This window comes from Lagenorhynchus albirostris, chromosome 5 (assembly GCF_949774975.1).
Source record: "Lagenorhynchus albirostris chromosome 5, mLagAlb1.1, whole genome shotgun sequence".
Lineage (NCBI taxonomy): Eukaryota > Metazoa > Chordata > Mammalia > Artiodactyla > Delphinidae > Lagenorhynchus > Lagenorhynchus albirostris.
Window position 1 is genome coordinate 37359625 of NC_083099.1, and position 23555 is coordinate 37383179.

Sequence of the window (23555 nt, forward strand, 5' to 3'; positions counted from 1 at the left end):
GTCCACGGGGAGGTAGAAATTATGGAATATTCCTGGTGGGTGGAGGCCAAAAGGAGCCAGAAGTGAGTAAACTTTGGCCAGCCCGAGTTGTTTGGGAGGATAAAACTGGAGAGTTAGTGCAAAATTGTGGAGGCCTGTGATTCAGCCAAGGGTTTGAATTGTGCCCTGTTGGGAGTGTGTACTGGCTAAGTCAAAAGGACTGGAAAAGCTTGTAGCCCAACTCCTCTGTAAGAAAGTGGCATCAACGCTTTTCCCTTGCTGTGAATAAGGTCTGTGATAAGCTGTGGTCAGGCTAGTCAGTCATGAATAGTTTCTCCATTCTACTTAATGTGCTTCAAGTGACATGCTATATGTTTGAGAAAAGTGTTTAGCCTAGCTTCTAAGACCCTCCACAGCCTAACTCTTGCCTACCCGTCAGGCTTAAACTTGCCTTTTGCAGCCAGGTGGATCCACTTGTGGGTCCTTCAGGCCCTTGGTGTTTCACTTCTCCCCTTTGCCTCTACTGCTCCATCTATCTGGAGTGCCAGCCCCAGGGCCCTTAATGTCTGCAAACATTTAGTCACAACTTTCAATAGAAGGTCTCCTCTATGAAAACTTCATACCTTTTCCAAGCTCCCACTGCCTGTTGAGGAATTCCATGACTATTTGTTTATATTTTATTTCTTATTTCTCTTTTACTTATTTGTATTCATTTTCTTCAGCCAGACTGTAAACTTTTGAAGGCAAGGTCAACAATTAACTTATCTTTGAACTCTTAGAGCCTGGGTCATAAAATATAAAATTGGAATGCTTTTTAGAAACCTGCAAAGAGAGGACAAAGCTTTTTTAAAGGAATAAATGTCTAATAGTAGAATTCCAAATAACAGACACCTAGGTGAAAAAGCTAAGCTCAGGCAGATAACCTAGCCTGCACCCTTGCTTCCACACTGATATCACCAAATAGGAAACCACTTATATTTTTAGTTATCTGTAGCTTCAGGCTTTTGTGCTGCAGCCCTAAGTACAGTGCTGTGTTTTTAAAAAAATTATTCTTTTTTTAACTCTAGGCAGACAGTCTGTTTTTTCGTAAATTCTGTTTGAATTATTAATTAAAATATGAATGCTTGGAGAATAGCATTCAATTATTTGGGATTTGTTCAATAAGATTGGGTGGTTGGGGACTTCCCAGTGTGGGAAGCAATAAACCACAGAATTGAAAGAAGTGGAATGGTGGTCCTGACTTAAGGTGGTCTAAACAATTTCCACGGTGCTTATAGTTAGGCCAGTTGGCAGTTCGGGTTTCCTTTAGAAACTGTTCTTTAGTTCTGCTCTGGACATCTTGTAAGTACTCTTTTTCACAAGATTAAAGCAGAATTTTGGAAAAGGTTAGGCAATTAATCCTGAGTGAGGGTTTCAATGTTGCTTTTCAGCTTTTGTTGCAGAAGGGAGACACTATTTAGTTCATTACTCAGAAAAGTAAAGAATAATGGTATTTATCTTATGAGGTTTTTTTTTTAATTATTTATTTTTGGCTGCTTTGGGTCTTTGTTGCTGCACGCAGGCTTTCTCTAGTTGTGGTGAGCAGGGGCTACTTTTTGTTGCGGTGCGTGGGCCTCTCATTGCGGTGGCTTCCCTTGTTGCGGACCACGGGCTCTAGGCGCACGGGCTCAGTAGTTGTGGCTCATGGGCTCTAGAGCGCAGGCTCAGTAGTTGTGGCACATGGGCTTAGTTGCTCCGCCACATGTGGGATCTTCCCGGACCAGGGCTTGAACCCATGCCCCCTGCATTGGCAGGTGGATTCTTAACCACTGCATATGAGGTTTATTTTTGAGTACCAATATGCTGCTGAGTGGCCTGGCAAATGTGAGGCAGCCATAGGCTGTTTTATATTGTGGCTTAATGGTCGAAGAAGAGCAAGGGAGATTTATTATCTATTGTAATAATTAAACATTTTGCATTTATTCAATAAGGGGAAGGTGTATGTAACTTGACATTTATTATCCTCCAAGAAGCAAACACGCATTCATTCATGGCAGTAACTGCTGGCTGAGCACTTGTTCTGTGCCTGCCTGGCACTGCGCTAGGCTCCAGAGAACGAGGCTCCAAGCCTGGAGGAGATCGTTTTATGGTTGATTCCTCTGGGTCCTTCACCATACCCAACCCTCCACTTTGTTTTCAGATGACCTCGCCTCCTTCCAAGATGTCTCGTCAGTCTGCTCCTTTCCATTCCCAGCTTCAACCATAGTCTAGGCCCTTGGTTGTCTCTGATCTGTTTCACTGCAGTAGTAACCTAGGGGTTTTCTCTGCCACTGGTTTCTTCCCTATCCAAGCTAGTATCTCTGTTTCAAAACACAGATCATGGGCTCATAAACATGTTCTGGTCACCTTATTCATCTGCTCAAAACACAGCAATAACTTACTGTGTCCATGGAATAATGCCCAGACTGCTTTACCTGGCATGTAATTATTTTTCCATCTTCATCTTTTAAGACTATCCTCCAACCATTGGATTTCCTCAAACTTTAGGCATCTTTCTGCCCCTGTTGTGTGTCCAGGCTGTGCTCTCCCTAGGCTGGTGTGATATGAAGCCAGCTTGTGCTTTAAGGCCCAGCCCAAGTCACCTCTCTTAGAAGCTTTCCTCAGTTCCTTTAGGTCAGAGCATTTGCTGTCTCCTCTACAGTTTTATAGCATATTATGTGCATCTGTCTTACGGCTTTTATTCCATTCTGCTTTGCTTTGCAGTTGTTTGCTTGCCTATTTCCCATACACAGTTGGCAACTTTGTGAGGGCAGAGAATGGGTCTTGCCTTTTGTGTCGCATCAACACCTGTAACCGTGTTTGGTCTGTAGCGGGTGCTCAGCAAATGTTTGATTGATGTTACGTTCTGTGTTTTGTGTGTATTTGTAATCGCTTGCCTTTTGGCCAGCAAACTATCTTAGTTTTCATAAATTACCAGCATCAGTGCTTAAAAGGGAAGCAACTCTCATTACCCAGACTTAACAGGGATTGGGTAATGAAGGTCAAAGGTGGTTTGTGCATGACAGGCAAGTCAGCAGAGTAGAAGTAACATGGGATAGGGAGTCCTTGAGGTTGTTTCTCCAGCTTCATCGGTTATAGCAGCTATATAATCTTGGACAAGTTACTTAATCTTTCTGAACCTTTTCCCTCACTTGAGATGCAAATATTACCTACTTACTAGAATTGTTGTAAGGACTAAAGATTAGATGTAGCACCTAGTGCAATGCTGGCACATAACAGTTTTCCAGCAAATGGTAGCGATATGCACACCTTGCCTGCTCTGCCCACAGCCTCTGCTGCTTTCGTGGACTGGTTCTGTTCTGTATGACCCTTCACACCCTAACTACCCTAACTACAACTGACAGGAACAGACAAAGGCAGTCTGTTCATAGACTGGCCAGTGACCTGAGATGTGGCCTGACATGAAGGTCTTCTCTCAGGTAGAGGTGATTATTATTTCCTGCCTTGGGAATTTAAACTAGGAGATTCCGAAAGACTGAGTTATTAGGGATGTGGGAACTTAAGATAAATTAGAGTTGGATCCTGAGAGGCTGTGTTGGCCCTGTGCAAGGTGAGGTTATAAGTAAGCAGGGGATGGTGGTTAAGTAAGAACAGAAGAGATGTCCAGAAAGGAGCCAGGGATATTGGGTGGGGGTGGGGGGGGAGTGGGCTGAGAGTGGAGAGGGAGAGAGGGAGGGAGAGTGAGAGAGGGAGCAGACTGTAGGGCTGTAACAGTCCAGCTAGTTAGGGCACGTTCATGCAGAGCTGATGCCTGGTGTGCTTCTCTAGACAGAGAGTTACCGAAGAATTGTCTGCAATATGATCTCTGGGTCCTTTTAGCATTGGAGGGTCATGACAGGAGCAGTCTTTGTTTCCCTGGAAGGCTCAAATGTGGTCACTTGGGGCACCAAGGTATAGGGTGCTGGGCTGGTAGATCCCAGTCGTGACTCATATGATGGATACGAGCTTGGCATTAAGACCCAAAAGAACCAAACCAAAGAGCAGAGTTGGGGGTGGGAGTCCACAGAGTATGCAATTTACAGCTGAGATTAAATGATCAAAATGATGCCACAACTGTTGAAAATTTGAGTAACAAAGGGAAAAAAACCCTTAGTACATTTTTGCAGTTTAGGCAATGAAACTGGGCTAATAAAATCCACGCATCCTTGTCTAATAGTTCAGAAATAACGTTAAGGTTTACCTAAGAGTCCTCTTTGCATAACAACGTTTAAGCACTCCCCAAATCTCCAGCTCCCCCTCTCCTTCCTCCCACACCCAGATTGAGGCACAGAGCTCTTTACCAGCTTAGTTTCTGATTCAGCGTCAAAAAGAGTTCCTATTTTAATTGGTTTCTTTTCCTTCTCATCCTTTAGCACCAGAAGTCAGCCTGTCTCAATTTAAAACACTTTTGCAACCAGATGTCTGAAAAAAAAAGAAAAAAAAAGATGTGAAGTCAGTTTTTCTTTGTTTTAAACAATTGGATCATTTTATCACTCTGCTACAGCCTTTTGCCTTCTAGGAAAAACAAAAATAGGGTGTATAAATTGGTGGGTGCAGGCTGTTGAAGCTCACATAGTGTGGCTTGGTCCAATTATAATTTGTTTAAAAAGCTTTTTGATACCTACCTATCCATCCCTCAGTTATGTGAGCCTAATTATTTATGTCCTCTGTTCCCTGTCTTCTTACTGCCTGACTTTAGCTATAGAACTACTTGTTATATTATCTTGGTCATTGGGAAGGAAAGAAGAGGGAAAGGCATAGAAACACTAATTAATTTTATTTCTTGATAACTTCAGCCTGTAAAGTTTAGTGGGGTGGGAAATACTGTTAGCCTCAGGGCTATTCGTGGCTTATCTCTAGTTCATTCAGATTTCTAAAAGATGAGAATTGGTAAGGATCTGGGAAAAGGGTAGTATTTTATCCCAAAGGGCAACTAAAGCTCCAGTGATGGGAAGATTGCACAACTGGTTAAAAGTGGAGCTATGTAGAGGATTCCAGCTTGGGGGCACATCTCTCTACGTCAGACTCTCCGCCCTGTAGAGCTTCATAGGGAGAGACCCACCCATCTCCCACCAGCCACAACCCCACTTGAGAGCAAATGTCTCTTCGGTCTGGTCTATGTCTTAGGTCACTGATGTATCATTTGGGGCCTCCTGTCAAGTTTAGTTTAAAACTAAGAAGCCTGGGACTTTCCTGGTGGTGCAGTGGCTAAGAATCTACCTGCCAATACAGGGGACACAGGTTTGAGCCCTGGTTGGGGAAAATCCCACATGCCATGGAGCAACTAAGCCCGTGCACCACAGCTACTAAGCCTGTGCTCTAGAGCCTGTGAGCCACAACTGCTGAGCCCTTGTGCTGCAACTACTGAAGCCCATGCGCCTAGAGCCCGTGCTCCGCAACAAGAGAAGCCACAGCAACGAGAAGCCTGCGCACCGCAACGAAGAGTAGCCCCCGCTCCCCCCAACTAGAGAAAGCCCGTGTGCAGCAACGAAGACCCAATGCAGCCAAAAGTAAATTAATTAATTAATTATTTTAAAAAGAAAGAAACCCATCCTGCTTCCTTCTTGGAAGCAAGACCAGAGTCCTTTTAGCAGAGAGAGAACCACCACCTGCAAGATCTTTTCCTCTTTCAAGCTAATTTGTATCATATCATAGAGACTGATTTTTCAATCCTTAGTGGTCTTTCTGGAAAGCAGAATTTAACTTTTTTTTTTAATATTTATTTTATTTTTGGCTGCGTCAGGTCTTGGTTGTGGCACACAGGATCTTCGTTGGGATCTTTGTTGCGGCATGCAGATCCTCCACTGCGGCGTGCAGGCTTCTCTCTAGTTGTGGTGTGTGGGCTCTCTAGTTGTGGCCCACATGCTCAGTAGTTGTGGTATGTGGGCTTAGTTGCCCCACGGCACGTGGGATCTTAGTTCCCCGACCAGGGATCAAACCCGCGTCCCCTGCAATGGAAGGCAGATTCTTAACCATTGGACTATGAGGGAAGTCCCTAACTTTTTAAGCACTTGAAAAAAGGATACTTAATGTCTTCAAAAGCTAATTTATTTAATAATTTAACCAACATTTGAATGCCCACTCCATGCTTGAATCATCTCATGACACTTAGGAGAGAATCATGATATGGTTTTCAGATACTTTGCTTCTGCTTTATCTTTTAATCTATCTTGAGACAGAGCTAAGGAAGTGTTGTTTCTTTTTTTAAAGTCATATGGCTTTTTTCATGAGGACTCCTGGAATGGCAGTGGTAGGCCTGGATGAGACAGACAATCTTCCAACATGAGGGCTGGGGTGAGGACACCTAAACATGGCTTAAGCCTGTCCCCAATCCCCACATGTCCATGAATCCCACCTGCAGTATGGGGAGATGATCCCAGACTGAAGCAGCACCCAAGCAGGAGCCAAGGCTCAGCTTCCATAAGTAGGGCTACAAGAGAGGCAGGGCTTTCAGTGGTTAAAAATACTGACTGTGGAGTCAGGCTTGAGTGCATTTCTATGCACTACATGGATCGCAGCTAAGGAACTAACTTTGGTGCATTACTATTAATAAAACATGTTTTATTCATATTTCACTAGTTTATCCCTAATGTCCTTTTTCTGTTCTAGGATTCTATCTAGAATACTACCTTATAGTTAGTTGTTATGTCTCTTCAGCCTCTTCTTGTCTGTAACAGTGTCTAAGACTTTGTTTTTGATTACCCTGATGGTTCTGAGGTTTACTGGTCAGGCATTTTGTTGAGTGTGCTTCAGTTTGTTTTTTCTTTGTAATAATGGCTTTATTGTGATAGAATGACTTCTATACCATAAAATCCACCCATTTAAAGTGTACAATTCCGTGGTTTTAAGTATATTTACAAAGCTGTGCAACCATTTCCACAGTCAGTTTTAGAACATTTTCATTACTTCAGAAAGACACTCCATACCTAATGGCAGTCATTCCCAGTTCTCCCTCCCTTACCCCAACACCCCTACCCTAGGCAAGCACGAATCTACTTTCTGTCTCTATGGATTTGCCTGTTCGGACATTTCATATAAATGGAATCATACAATAAGTAGCCTTTTATGGCTGACTTCTTTGACTCAGCATAATGTTTTCAAGATTCATCAATGTTGTAGCTTGTATCAGTCCTTCATTCCTTTTTATGGCTGAATTTTTTTTTAAATTTTTATTTACTTATTTTTGTCTGCGTTGGGTCTTTGTTGCTGTGCGCGTGGCTTTCTCTAGTTGCAGTGAGTGGGGGCTACTCTTCGTCGCGGTGCGCGGGCTTCTCATCACGGTGGCTTCTCTTGTTGCGGAGCACGGGCTCTAGGCGCGCAGGCTTCAGTAGTTGTGGCACGTGGGCTCAGTAGTTGTGGCTCGCAGGCTCTAGAGCGCAAGCTCAGTAGTTGTGGTACACCGGCTTAGTTGCTCCGCGGCATGTGGGATCTTCCCGGACCAGGGATTGAACTCTTGTCCCCGGCATTGTCAGGTGGATTCTTAACCACTGCGCCACCAGGGAAGTCCCAGTATTTCCTTAATTTGGATTTTTCTGCTGTTTTTCTTCTAAGAATGGAGTTATGATTTTTTCTGAGGAAATTCACACAAATGAAGTGCCCTCATGACATCATATCAAGGAGTACATGCTGTCTGTATGACGTATCACTGGTGATATTAATCTTGATCACCTGGCCAAGGTAGTGTTTGCCAGGTTTCTCCTCTGTAAAGTTGCTTTTCCCCTCCTTTCTGTACCCTACTCTTAGCCAGCAACTGGGGTGGAGAGTGGAAGGTGGGAATATTTACATAAATTATTTGGAGTTCTGTCTAGGAGATTTGGTTCTTTTCTCCCATTCAGTTATTTATATTAATATGTTTGCTTTATACTTTAGATATTTCATGGATGTTTGTTTTATACTTTGGGCCCATGTCATTTATTTTGTTACTCAAAGTGTTCTAGTTTTAGCCTTTGGGAGATCTTTTAGGTTGGCTCCTGTGTTGTGTCTCTTTGACATCCCGCCGCCCCCGCCCCCCCGCCTTTTTTTAACTTAAAGCCTTTTTTTCCTGTCACTGTAAGATGTTTCTGGCTCATGTTATGTATTCCCTGCCCCAGCTCTAGAATCAGCAGTTTCTCCAAGGATTCTGATTTCTTTTATTGGAGAATGATATTGAGTATTAGAAGCCAAGATCTGGGTGCTGGGTGTGCTTTTTGCTACTGAGGTGTGTTTCACTGTTTCTAGGCTCTCTCGCTGGACAAAGCTAGGAAATCTATGTATGTATATTAGCCATGCATATACGCGTATCTATAATTATTTTGGTGTCTATACCTAACACTAAACATGACTTTGAAGTAAGATCACTTTTAAAGAATTACACTGTGAGACGGGCAGAAAGGTTTAGTGTTTAAATACTGTGGCTTCTTTGTGCAGGGGAGAACCATTTGTTCCATGTAGAAACAGTGCCAAAAAATCCTCTACCTGACAAGTTTACCCATCTACATCTAACCACAAATGCATCCTCACCCTCCCCGTCAGAAGACAACTTCCATCATGCTGTGCGGCTGCTCTTCTCAGGGTTTCTGGTTGGTGTCCACTCTCTTCTAGGTGCAAGTTCTCAGGGTCTGGTAACCTGAGGACAATAGCATATTGGTTAAATGAATTAAAGCACATTCATGTGATCATTAAAATTGATATTACAGAAAATCATCATAAGAAAGTAGTTTATGTATGTAAAACATTATGAACTAAATGAATCCATTACTGCAAGAATATGCATATGAAAGAATTGTAAGGATATTCACTAAAATGTTATTGCTGTGTTAACTCAGGATAGTGAGATTAGAGGGGATTCTAAAATTTCCCCACGTTTTGTTTGAATTTTCTAAATTACCCACAATTAAATGCATGCTTTCACAGTAAGAAGAAACTTCTCACAAAACAAAGGTAGGTACTCCTCTGAGAAGAAGGCCTAACTGTACTTTAATTAGACCATAATTTTAGCTGGAGAAACCATAACCATTAGCTGAAGAAACCAGGAATAGGACTTTTAGATGAAATTAATGGATTAAAAGAGCTTTTTAAGAGCCTGGGGGCATATGGGAAAGGACAAGTCTTGATAAAAGTAAACTTTTTGACACTTGGCAGGGGAGCATGAGTTCCCTGAAAGCCCAAGAAAAAGTACAAAAACAAACAAACAAAAAAGCAGTTGCCCAACAGAAAACCTCCAGCCTGTTTTGGCCTGATGCCCTTGTTGGAAATTTTGAAATTAAGTGTGTCTAGAGAAACTGGGCACCTTGTAAGGAATGAGCTCCATGTTATTTAATGTGTTTAAATGTAAAAAAAATAGCTAGAAGCCACACAACTAGGGGCCTAGGTTAGAGAGGGGACTCCACTCAGGCCCTTCCATTGAAGGTAAATAGTGGCTCTTGAAAGGTGCACATATGAGAAATGAGTGTGTGTGTGTGTGTGTGTGTGTGTGTCGGGGTGGGAGCTTATACGTAATGACATTCTTTGACATGCATTGCTTTATTTTTGGTTATTTTGAATTTTAATATTGAATCACTATCACTAATTAACTGTGGCTAATTGTTGCCCTAACCAGGAAAGTTTATTTAGAAAAACACAAACTGGTTTACAGTTGGTCCAAATCAGCCTAAGCCTGGACAAACTCCTTTTCTATTCCAAATATCAAATCTTGTCAGATAAGAGTTAAAGGAAAGGGGAGAAGCTTTCATAATTACTCAAAATTATTTAAAAATTACTTAGTTTCTTTGTCATTTAGGTTTTGTATTGTCATGAGATTTTTAGATCAAGATTTAAACGAATATTTAAAAATATTTTTCTATATCATCAATTGCAACTGAGCACTCATTAAGAACAAGTGCTAAAAACCTTGCAGATGAGTAAAAAGGGTATTGAGTAGAACTTTTAGGTCACACCTCACCTCTATCATTCTTTGCAGTAAATTGGGAGAATTAATGAACCAGTAGTGAAGGGAAGCAGAAATTGAACAAATTGCAAAGGAGATGAAACACATCATTGGATATATGGCCTTGGACAAGTTACTCAGCCTCATATAACTTCATGACAGTTCTACGAAGTAGGTATTGTTATTATTATCCCTAGTTTACAGACAAGGAATAGGCAGAGTACAAAGCCCTTAGATCAGAGACTGGGCTATATAAAGTTCTATATTAGAGTTGGTTAAATAAATAACATTAAAAAGGGGACTAGGGCTTCCCTGGTGGCACAGTGGTTGAGAGTCCGCCTGCCGATGCAGGGGACACGGGTTCGTGCCCCGGTCCGGGAAGATCCCACATGTCGCGGAGTGGCTGGGCCCGTGAGCCATGGCCGCTGAGCCTGTGCGTCCGGAGCCTGTACTCAACGGGAGAGGCCACAACAGTGAGAGGCCCGCGTACCGCAAAAAAGAAAAAAAAAAAGTGGGGGGGACTGAAAGACAATATTGTGTCTGTGACCTTGTCTGTTTTTGAATCTTTCAGCCTCTGAGGAATCAAAGTTGATTAATTCAAGTTATTTTCCAGACTAATAATTAAATTCAGATCCTCAGTTGCTTCTGGATACTCAATATTGTACATTCTTGGTAAATACAATCTTAATTCCAAGTTTGGTGACTAGGCCTGCAGGAGAGGAGAAGAAAAACTATCCCTCATCTGATCTCTACCTTGGTTTAATATGAGCTGGCCCAGGTATGTAGACAAAAAAGTGCTTTCCAAAGTATTTTGTAACAAGGTCCTAGAATTCAGGGGATTGCTGGACAAGGGTGGTATTCTGTGAAATTCAACTTCTGATTCCTGAAATCTGTAAAGCCATTTTCTCTAGTCTACAGATCTATATTTTTTCATTGAAAATCCAGAAAATGGAGGATCTGAGGAAAGTTTCTGCTTCTGTATTTTAAGTAAGAATTCTTAAACTTGGCAGATTTATCCATATTTTTGGACTTTAAAAAGCTGAGAAGCTTTGTTTTAGAAAATGGGTGGACCAAGTGTATTGTTAATACCAGGCCCATTGAGCTTCAGAAAGAGCAAAGATTTCATCTGTCTCTTCCTTTCTCCCTCACTACTCTTCCCTTTTTTCCCCTTACTTGACGGTATTCTTCCCTATGCATACTAGAGAAATGATGTCTATTTTTTAAATTACATATATATATTTAAAGCAAAGTGTGTTTCTTGGTCTTAATGCTATTTAAACACTTCACAATTCTCTTTATAAAGGAAAACTATTAAGTTGGCTTTAATTATACATTCACCTTGAGTTCATGTAATGATTCATGACACACAGATTTTTGACTTATATAAGGATTATCGTGGTAGAAATGTATTTAATAATATAAGACAGGGAAAAACTCCTTGTCCATCCAGAGAACAGTAGAACAAAATAGGGTTCATGCCTAATGTAGTATTCATGTAGCTGCTAAAAAGCTCTATGTGCTGATATGAAAAACTCATATATAGCTTAATCATACTTATATTTGAAAAAATGTAATTCTATAAATGCATGAAAAAGAACTATGAACTGTCTAGTTAGTTGCCTTTGGGATAGGTCAGTGGAGGGGGGAAATTGGGACTTCAACATTTTGCTCTATTCTGTATGCTAGAACCTTTCAAGAGAATAAATTAATGTATTATTTCCATTTCTTTATTACAATTTCTTCAAGTCCACACTAGGGATACAGTGTTCCTTATCATTTGTGTATGTGGATAGAATATTGCAAAACTCTGAAGAGAAGTTTTTCTTCCTCTTGAAATCCTGTTTCCTATTCCTCCTTCTGAGCAGTGATCTGGTACATATGCCACTCTTCTCCAGTGGCCAGTAGCTTCTGAAAGAACCTCCCTGTGATGTTAATACTTCAAGTTTATTGCTCCATTTGCTCCCATTAAAATTTATATATACCCATCTCTTTCTCCTGGAGCTTTCCTCCTTATTACATGAAAATGGGAAGCCAGTACCAACAAAAGCTACCTCAAAAGCCTTTTGGAAGCAGAGAACCAATCAATAATATATTAAAGAATAACTTATATACTAGTTGGTAATGCTAAAGCTATAACTTTTATCAGTCTATTTAAAAATTCCATGTAGCACAAATGTCTGCTCTAGGTTGCTCCAGATTGGGGTTTGGCGACACTCTAGTTGGCCCAGTCCAAACCCTCAACTCAAGTGTGTATATGGCATCTTCTTTGCCCCGACACCTTGCAGTGTTGAGTGATCCTCTTGAACCTTGTCTGTGTCTAAAGGCATTTGAACAGCAGCAGTTTTTCAATACCACTAATTTTCTCCTAGTATGCAGTTTTTTCCTTCTCTCTTCCTGTATCTACATTTCCTTCTTCCTTTCTTTCTTTTTTTTTTTTTTTTTTTGCGGTACGCGGGCCTCTCACTGTTGTGGCCTCTCCCGTTGCGGAGCACAGGCTCTGGACGCGCAGGCTCAGCGGCCATGGCCCACGGGCCCAGCCGCTCCGCGGCATGTGGGATCTTCCCGGACCGGGGCTCGAACCCGTGTCCCCCGCATCGGCAGGCGGACTCTCAACCACTGCGCCACCAGGGAAGCCTCTTTCTTATTCTCAATGTCAACTTCAACTATTTGTTTGAAGCTCCTCTTTCTGTGTGTTTTACTCTATTATCTTAAAACATTCTTTTTTAACTATAAGAGACTGCCTCATTTGACCACCCACAGGAGCAGAGCTCACTGCCCCAATAGATTTGAGAAATTAGTTCTTTTCCACCTTTGTCCTTTTGAATCCAACTTAGCCATCTAGTTTTATCCTAATTCAATTTCTCTCTAAGCTCCTGTACAATCACCTTAAAATTCTTCCAATTACCACCAACAAAGGAACTAACATTTTGGGGAGCCCAGATCCTCACCTAATATGGACACTTACTAGTTGGTCCCTATGTATAAATGGCCATCCAAGTTTTGCCCTACTACTTGACTCTAATGTCTTTAGTTGCCCTAAAGCTCTTGCAATTACCATCAGAAAAGGAACTACCATTTTCTAGTACTCTGCTCCTCATTCAGTATGAACACAATCATAATTGTCCCTATGGATAAAAATGGGCTAAGTTTTGTCTTACCAAATATTTCACTATAGGCTCCTCTGTAGTCACTGTCAAGCACTTCCAATTACCATCAACAAAGGAGCTAACATTTTCCAGCACCAGTTCCTCACCAATGTGACCACTACCTGGCTTGTCCCTATTAACTAAGGTTGGTCACCCAAGTTTTGTCCTATCACGGTTTCACTCCACCTCCCTCTGTAGTCTATCTTACATTCCTGCAATTAGCATTAACAGGAGAGCCAACGTTTTGTAGGGTCCAGTCCTCACTAATGTGGGCCCCACCTGGCTCTCTAGATTCAAGCATACTGTTATAAAGAGGCAACTCCAGGAGCCAATTCTTTGCCCAGTTAAGATGCTAGTTCTCTACATGCAGGAGAGGACTCCCTATACAACAACCACAGCCTCTGTCCTTATATCCCTACCCATTCCATGCTCAGGAACCAATGCACTAGTGTTGGCACCTGTCAGTCCAATGCTCCCAGATCCACCTAGGATTCCAAACTTCTGGACATCTTCCCAATAGCTGCAGAAGTGATACTCAAGGGGTAAAACTAGGACCCTTGTGATACATCCATTGTCTGGTAATTTCTCCCTTTCCTTGCACCCTCTTATCTCATTGCTTTCTGACACCCTCCTCTCTTTCCCTCCCTTTGTCTATGTGGATTTAGAAGTGACATCAGAGAATTTCTCCCATTAGAGTGAAGCAAATGCCGCTCAACAAAAACACAACAGGCAATTCCTATGTTTTGACCCCAGCCTTAGAGAGAGGTGGTTAGCTCTTCAAAAGTTAGTCTTGGATCACTTCATGCTTCAACTGTTTCTTATGGTTTTAATGGCCATGTGCCTGTTTTCATCCCCTCTTCTCCCTCTACCTTTACCTTCTCATTATCATGAGCAAAGAAAAAACATTCTATCTCCCCTCCTGACCTAGCCCACTACCACTGAATCTGCAATTATCCTATGGCCCTTCCATTCCACAAGGTTCCCTCAGACACTTGAGAGGCTCTGCCTTCTTAAGGAGAAACCTTAAGATTCTGGAATATCAATCTGTGCCCTGTCCTAAGGCTGGCAGCATTTTCCCTCCTAGGAGAGAGGAGCTCCTTAACTACACCATGTGCAGTTATTTTTCTTTATGTCTCAATAAACAGCTCAGCCCTCAGAAATTTTCTTTCCTGCATAGAGAAGTGGCACCCAGAAATCTCAGATGTTCAAGGTAAACATCTTTTACAGCAGCTGGAGCTAAACCCGCCAGTTAAGGGACTGACCATTACATACATGTACACCTAGTTTATGAAGTGAATTTAGAATATTTTGCAGTGAATTAAATATTTTCCATGCAGTGAATTAAATATTTTCCATGAATAAAGCCTGAAACAGGCTTTATTGCACTCTGAGGATCTGGGTCAGCCACGCTGCATCTAGTTCCCACTACATTTATCAGCCCAAACCCTATAATGTTTCTTCGTTGGCTCTGCTGCCTTCCTCCTCCCCACCATTATCTGTTGATTAAAAAGAAATCAATAATCTCTACCCCTTTGTTTTCCCAATGGGAAATATGACAAGGGAGTTCAGCAATCAGGAGCTGCTCTGCTTCAGTCCCAAAGCTGGTAGTGTTCCTCTTGTCCATGATTCCCTAGCTTCTGAGCAGTCTAAGAGCTGTCTGTCAGGGGCTCCAAGACTTCCTGGTAGGGTTTCCCTGGCTTTCAGGCAGGGGTTCTAAGACTTCTGTCAGAGTTTCCAGGCACGGAATCCCGTCAGAGTTCCCAAGGATTTCAGCAGGTGGTGCTGGGGAGCAACAGCTCATTCATCAGCAAAGCTTTTTTGGTGCTGCCCTTAGTAGCTGCTTTCCTCAGCCAGTTTCATTTATTCAGCAATCATTTAAGGGGACTCTACTAAGCACAGTTGTGGAAGATGATTATGAGACATGGTATCAGCCCCCAAACACCTCATTGTCCCTTGTGGGAGGACTTTCTCCTCGAGAAGTTGGTTTCTAAAACAGGTCTGTCTTCAATTTCCAGGGTGCAGCGTTTCTCTGCCTACTGGCTTCCAGTAGACCCGACAACTCTGTATTCCACTTCTACCTTCACATGGCCGGGGAAACTCCTAATGAGTTCCCTAGCAGTGGACCTAGTCCAAGCTCTTCCAGGGAGTGTATCCAGCCTCTTCTGGGTTGGTGTTAAGGGAGCAATCATCTTTTAAATTTACCTTTAAGCTTTCCTTTTGCTGTTCTCTGAGCCAGGAGAAAAGATCCCCAGATTATCCTTGCCTCTAGGGGACCCTCATATCTCCAAAGAGGAGCTCCAGGGTTCATAGGGTAGAGCTCAAGAACACAATTATGGAATCCTGGGATCTCCAAAGAGTGGGCGTTCAGAGATCATTCAGTCATTCAGCAGCTCTGCTTAGCACCACCTCCTAGACCTACTTATGTACTTTCCACCTCATTTTTTTCATCCTGGGTGTGGAATTCCACTGACAGCCAGACAAAATGAGTGGAAGCACTGAAAGCACCTACTTTGTTATTCAAAGCTGTTCTTAATTATGCTATAAAACTTTGTAATTGGGAAAACAAGGTTCTCATATAGCACTGAATGAAAAAAGCAAAATACAAAATTATATTTACCCTGTCCTCATGCCTGGATAAAAACGTGGATGCTTGTAGACCAGATCTGGAAGGGAATACAAAACTGAACCATGTGGTGTGTTAGGGATGTGGGTTCGTAAGTGATTGTATTGTACAAATTCGTTTGCCTTTGTGATTATAATTTTTCATTAATTTATGCAAAACATATACAATATAATCAGAAAATGAAAATAAGTGGGAGAAGGAACTGGAACAGAAGAGAAGGGAGATAAGGAGAACTGCTGAGTAAAGTCTGGTAACTGCTGCATCTCTACAGACCCAAGAGGCCTGGTAAGTGAGCATGAAGCAGGAGGAGTGCAGGGCCGACCACCACAAGATAGGGATCTGGGCCCTGCTGCGCAAGAAAGAAAAAAGCAGCCCCTGACAGCCGTGAGCTGGAGCTGGCCTGGCACTCACGGATAAGCTGTGGTGTTCTGTTGAATGTTAACTTGTTTCATAAAACCAGTATCTCCCAAGGTCATTCTGTGTCTGAGATGGAGGGAGACAAAACCAGACCACTCTGTAATCACGTCTGAGCACAGACAAAAAAGAACATGGTGCAAAATGCAAGAATACCTAACGTCCTCTCACGTGGCTCACACCAGTGACTGTTGCTTGTCTACCAATTATAGCATTCTCCCCACCGTTCCTTCTGTCTGCTAGATACAAATTATCAAGATGTCCCAGTATACAATTGCCCCTGCTACCTGGGAACACTCAATCCAGAACAAAACCATGCTTATCGAATCTTCCCCCAAACATCTAACACAAGTCCAAAATCATATAATAAGCTCTTCCTAAGAAACTTAACTGAGAGGGCCCATGGCTTTCCGTGCAGATATTCCATCAAACCTAGCTTTTGGATTATAGATGTGTTCCTGCATTTAACTTCCTCTGGGTTTTTGGGCAAGGAATTCAAACTTACCATAACTAACTTGCTTTTATTTATTCAATGGAGAAGGTAATCTCAGGAAGAAAAAATGAGAAATTGCATGTGAAAGTACGTTATAAACTATACAATGTTGTATATACCCTTTACTTCCTTTGAAAAATGACATTCTCTCACTTCCATGGCTTTACATATGCTTCTCCCTCTGCCTCAAAAAACCTTCCCCCAGTTGCCTTCAAACTCTTATTCATGGTTTGGCTCCAGGTGCTGAGGATATTGGTGTATTCATTTTCCATTGTTACTATAACAATTTACTACAAATTTAGTGACTTTAAACAGCATAGATTAATTTTTGTTTTTTATAGTTCTGGAGGTCAGAAGCCCAAAATGGGTTTCACTGAGCAAAAACGAAGTTACTGCAGGGCTGTGTTCTTGCTGAGGCCCTGGGGGAGAACCCATTCTCTTGCCTATTCTAGCTTCTAGAGGCCTGCATTCCTTGGCTTGTAGCCCCTTCCTGTACTTTCTACACCAGCAATAGCCAGTTGAATCTTTCTTACATCACAGGACTCTGACCTCTGCTTCTGTCATCACAACTCCTCTCCGACTCTCCTGCCTCCCTCTTTCACTTACAAGGAAATTAGTGATTACACTGGATTACATTAATCCAGAATAATCTCCCCATTGCATGGTGTTTAACTTAATCACATGTGCAAAGTCTCTTTTGCCATGTAAGGTAATGTGTTTACAGTGTCCAGGGATTAGCATGTGCACACTTGCTGGGGGGAGCCTTATTCTGCCTACCTTAATCAGCAGTGAAGAAAACAAAGGTCCTACATTTCAGTAGTGAGAGACTGGCAATAAACAAATGAGAAACTTAATAGTGACAGTCTTTCTATGAAGAAAAGCAAAGCAGGGCGAGGGGCTAGAAAGTTGCTGAGGGTATGCTAGTTTTTTATAGGGTGGGCAGACAACGCCTGTCTGATTGGGTGATGGGTGAGCCAGGACCTGAGTGAAGTGAGGGCAGGGAGCCACACATATCTTGGGAGGAACGGTTCCAGATGAGGAGGGAGGGGAGAGCTCCAGGAGGAAGGTCAGAGAAGTAGCCGAGGCCTGGTTAATGTAGGACCTTGTAGGCCGTGGGCAAGTCAAATGCTCATTCCTGAGTGCTTTCCAGCAAGCTGACTAGAGGTCAGTCTTTCAGGATCAGTTTCCTTGATGCATTCTAATAGCAAAGCAAAACCTGCCTGAAATCTGTCCCTCTGATTCCTAACCAGATTAAGCCCGCAGAAGCAGGGACTGCCGTGTTCACTGTTACATCCCTAAAGAGCAGCATGGTGCCTAGGCAGTCAGTAAACGTCCATTATACAATGGGGGGCTACACTGGTTCAGTTTAGGCTAATCAAGCTTGAGGCAGAAGTGGAACTGCTCTGGCCAGGTTTGGATTTGAGATAGGCATGTACCTCCTGGTGTTTGGGGGACCAACTTTGTCTGGGAAGGAGAAGGGCCATTTGAAACGGGTAGGACTGGGAGATGCTGTGGCCAGAAGCAGTGCTAGGTACCTACCAGTGCCACTGACACCCAGCACAGTGGCACAATAGCAGCAATATTGATTGAGAGAAGCGGCAAGCCAAAGGCTGCAGCTGGGGAAAATGGGGCCCGCCTGGCCCTGGGGAGGCCATCCTGTCAGCCAGGTGGCAGAGTTGACAGCCAGAAGCATCGTCCCTGACTCCAATGCTCAGAGTCAGAGGTGGTCACGGTTAGAGAGGGCTGAAGTAAGGAATGGTGAGATTCCCCCATTAGGGAAAGGAAGAGGCTGGGGTGGGATCCAGCATTCAGGCCTAGCAGGGGTCAGCCAAAAGCTATGGATTTTGTCATATTTTAGTTACATCCCAAGACTGCCATTTCTCAGGGTGGTGGTGAGAGAGTCTACTACGTGAATCAGGCATCAGAATCCCTCCTCAGTGGGGTCCTCCCTGTGACAGCTGCAGATTCCTCAGGCATTGCTGCTAGGAGAGGTAGCACCTGACTTCCTGTCTTCATTCATTCACTCACTCCTTGGCTGAACTTAGTGGTGTGTCTAAGCTGGCTCTCACCCACTTTATATTCAGTGATACCATGTTGGCAGCTTGAAACTGCTGAAAATAGTGGGACTATTTACACCATGGGACTGGGCAAATACTATAAATCAGCCCCCTATCCCCACCCCCAAGAACTGGTTGTTAACCATTTACCAGCACACCACTGGGGGTAGTAGAGATGTAAGGGTAGTAGAAATGCAATGCAGAATATAGACCCCAGAACCAGGCTGCCTCTGTTTGAATCCTGGTTTTGCTACTGTTAGCTTTGGTATGTTAGGTGAGTTACTTAATCCTTCTGTGCCTCAATTTCTCCATCAGTTTAATAGGGATAGTAATGATATCTGCCTCGGGGGGAGTTTTGATGAGAAAATTAGTTAAAATGGGTAAAGTGTTTGGAACAGGGTGTAGCACGTGAAAAGCATAAATACCATTTTAGGTACTGTAGGCATTGATCTGCTGCTAATTGTCATGTCATATTTTCACCTTAGAGTGAACACTCAGAATCTCAGCCGCTGGAAGCCTAGTCCCCAGAATAGCTAGAGAGTAAGTGTTCTGCTGGAGTATGTATCTTTCTTCGTCTGGTCCTTCCATGACCTATTTCTCTGCACAACCCTGAGGACAGAGGACAGCGCATGTCAGGCATTTTCAAGCCCTGTCACTGGTCTGTGCATCCTGTAATTGCCTTGGCACCCTGAGGCAGTGACTTGGCCTTCAGAACTCTTACAACAGAAAGGAGCAGATAGCTGCCAACGTCCACATGAACATTTGTCAAACATTTGCTTCCTACTTTCCATACAACAGGCAAAGGTATACTTAGAGCTAGCTGTTCTTGTAAAAGGAGGGAGTCCAAACGCTGTTCGAAAGGGCAAGTTCAGCGTCCAGATTAGCCCTTATCTAATTGTGGAACCCAGTTATTTTATTATTATAAAGTTACAGGGAGTGGATGATACACAGGGAAAAGTACTGTACTAAAAGTCAAGAGTTTAATACTTAAGTCCTTGTTATATCATTTCTAGTTCTTGACTAGAATTTAAATATTTGGTAGTTGAATTAACCCAGATTATCTTAAAGGGCTCTTTCTCCTGGGACATGTTTTTAAGCAAATTGTGAAAGTGAATATTCTAGTTTCCTCAGCCAGACCTACTCGTTTGAATTCAAGGTACAGGGTAATTTATAACAAAAATAAACAGGAAATATTTCTTGTAAGAAAACCTTAGGTGGCAGTCCATTATCTATGCAGCCAGTGAGTTGTGAAGATTTGAAATTATTGTGCAGGGGTAAAGGCTGACTGGGCTTCTGAGTCTGTAGGGAAAGTACACGCTTGTTGGAAGCATTGGGCTCAATGTTTTGGGCAAAGCCTTGTGACAGTGGTTAGAAGGTGGTTTGATAAAGGAACTGAGCTGAGACCTTCCTCCCATAAAGAAATTCTGAGAGGAAAGAGAAGTAACAACTAATCTTTAAATACGATTCACCCAGTAAATGGATGCCAATAGGGGGGTGAGTTTTTTTGTTTGTTTGTTTGTTTGTTTTGCGGTACACAGGCCTCTCACTGTTGTGGCCTCTCCCGTTGCGGAGCACAGGCTCCGGACGCGCAGGCTCAGCGGCCATGGCTCACAGGCCTAGCCCCTCCGCGGCATGTGGGATCTTCCCGGCACGAACCCGTGTCCCCTGCATCGGCAGGCGAACTCTCAACCACTGCGCCACCAGGGAAGCCCGGGGGTGAGTTTTTATACAGACATTGATTGTGATCCATGGTGAGGAGCCCTGGGAAGCCTGAAAGAGGAAGTGGGCAGGATTCTGTGTGGTTTTTATTTTCTCTTGTTAATGCAAACCGCTCCCTTCTCAGCTTTTCCTCTTTCACCTTGAAAGTCCCAATCATTGTTTCTGTATTCCTTCCCCTTTCCCTTCTCTCTCCAATCTGTCCCTCTCCTCTCTCTGCCTGAAGTGACTCATTTATGTTCATATTTTATAGTCTCTTTGAGTTATTTGGTGACCTGGAGTTATAAAGATTGGCCTTTATACAGTTAGCATCTTTATTAGTTTGCTAGGGCTGCTGTAACAAAGTACCATAATTTGAGTGGCTTAAATGACAGAAAGTTATTGTCTCTCAGTTCTGGAGGCTGGAAGTCCAAGATCAAGGTGCTGGTAGGGGGGATTCCTTCTGAGGACTGTTACAGAGAATCTGTTTCATGCCTTTTCCCTAGCTTCTGGTGTTATGTTAGCAATCTTTGGCATTCCTTAGCTTGTGGATACATCATCCTGATCTCTGCCTTCATGTTCACATGGCACTCTCCCTGTGTTTGTGTCTGTATCTGTGTCCAGATTTCCTCTTGTTATAAAGATACCAACCATATTGGATTAGGGCTTACCCCTAAAATGACCTCATTTTAATTTGATTTCCTTTGTAAATACCCTCTTTCCAAAATCGGGTCACATTCTGAGAGTTAGGACTATAACATCTTTGGGGGGGGTGGGCAGGGGTGAGGTGGACAGAGTTCAACCCATAACAGCATCTAAGGGAACAGCAATCAGGTGTCTAAATGGTTCAGTAAAGTAATTAAAGATGTTATGGAGCATTTCCTATGGGCTGGGCACTTTATACATGTTACCTTACTTCTTAACAGAGTGAGATACGTATAATTTTGATCCCCATTTTACAGATGAAGAAAGCGAGGCTTGGAATAAGTGACCTACCCACAGTCACATGGATAGTATGTAGCAACACTAGGTTTGAAGCTCAGGACTAACTCTAGCGTCTGAATTTGTAACCGCTATGCATTCTACCTCTGGGATAGACCACCTGGCCTAGGATAAAAGATTTTTCATAGAAAGAAAAAGCTCTATGCTCTTTATTTCATTTTTATTAAGTAAAATCTACTCACCTTTTACTCCATTTCTGACAGGAAAATTGAGCCCTATAGGCCAGTTCCCCCTCTTATTGTTTAAGATATTATTCTGTTGAATTTTGGTAATTGCACAGTCATGTAACACCACCACAATCTAGATTAGAATAGATCCTTCACCCTAAGAAGGTTCATCCTGACCCTTTACAAGTGATCCCCGTCCCTGTCCCCCACCCCCAGGACTAAGCATCCATTGATCTGTTCTGTGTCATTACAGTTTTGTATAGGCCCGGTTTTGGTTTATAAGCGCTAAGATCCTAAAAAAACCAAGTCTTCATTATTAACCAAAGAAGGCTGAACAAGGAAAGCAGAGAAGGTCCCTGCCTCCTGCAGTTACAGAGGGAGAGAAATAACTTTTTGTTAAACTTGTTAAAATAGTTTGATTTGTTAAGAGTTAATTTGATAGCATTCACAAGATTATTAGGTTTCCTATTCTGTTATTTTAAAATTCATCTATTTTGCAATTTGAATTGACCTTTGACCCATGTATAATTTTATAACATCATGCATTGGTCATTTGGAGAATATTGGCTTGCTGTTATACAGTTCTTCTGAATGTGGCATGTTGCCGTATACAATTAAAAAAAATCATATTTGTTAATATCACCACTGATCTCATCAGAAAAGCCTTTGAGGGTTGGGAAGCTGTCAAGTTCGTGGTGGCCATCATAAGTTTCCAAAGATTTTAATGTCGTCTTTAAAACTTGAATTTTATTATTAGCGACAAACACTGTAAGGTGTTTTCTTTGAAGTGACAGGCTCGCTTCGTTCATTTTTGAGAAAATGTCTACCAAACCCAAATATGAATAACCTAGTTTATCTGTCAGCTATCCTTTCAAGTAAAAATGGTGTTCCATGCAAAAAGCAGTTCAGCTTGCAAATGAAACAGCTGCACAAGTGCTTTCTCTGAGACAACTACCAGACGTGGGTGTGAGGCAGAAGGACTCTATGTGTATTCTCCATTTCATGCCACAAAATATGTAAGAGACATCTGCTCAAGTAAGATAAAATGTAATTGTTTTTACTGCTTCATCAAGGACATTCACAAGTGACCTGGCTCCTTCCCCCATGCCCCAGCCCCTGCAAGTGCGTGGAGGTGACGAATGCAATAGCTACTAGCATAGTTGGTGCCACTGTCCTGATTCATGCTAAAAAGCCAACATTTTACCCACTATTGCTTTTGCACCATCAGTGCAAATGTCAACACCCTTTAAAAATGCAAAAAATGTTAGTGTTATTGTGAAAGTAGTTTTGACCTCATGAAATTCTTGAAAGGATCTTGGTCCTCCCAGGAATCTGCAAACCACATTTTAAGAACTATTCTTCTAGTGGAGAAAGCAAAACCAGAGTGAGCCTCTATCAAACAATATGTTTTCAAATCAGTAACACACAAATGATGGGCTACACTGCTATATAAAGTAGATATATTGAAATCTTCTGAACACACAAAACGGAAAAAGTCTACAAAAGTCACCTTATAGCCATGAAAATATCAACTGAAGTAGAATTTTTAAAGAAAAAATCAGAACTTCTTGCCTTATCAGTAGATTGCAACACATTCAGCAATCAAAATTACAGATGGCACATGACATGTCTTATATAGGACGTGTTTTAGAGTTAAGGCTTTCAAGACATGTTGAGTCTTAAAGAATCATGTAGTAAAAGACTAAGGAGCTGCCCTGTTTCATGAGGATATTTCAGAACTCAACTTCAGCCTGAATTTTCCTGGGTCCAGGCTACTGCCAACCAAAAATCAGGTTAGTATTTAAAATTTTTTTAAATTATTTAATATTTTATTTATATACAAATGTATACAACACAGATGTAAGTTATAAGGTGTAATAATGAAATGAACACTGATGAATTCACAACCTAATTTAAGAGTTAGAGCTTTGCCAATGCCATTTAACCCGTCGGTTTCTCCTCCTCTTTTCTATCCCTTGCCTACCAGAGGTAGATGTTATCCTACATTTCATTTTTTTAAGTAAATAGTTTTATCACATATATCACTAAATCATATT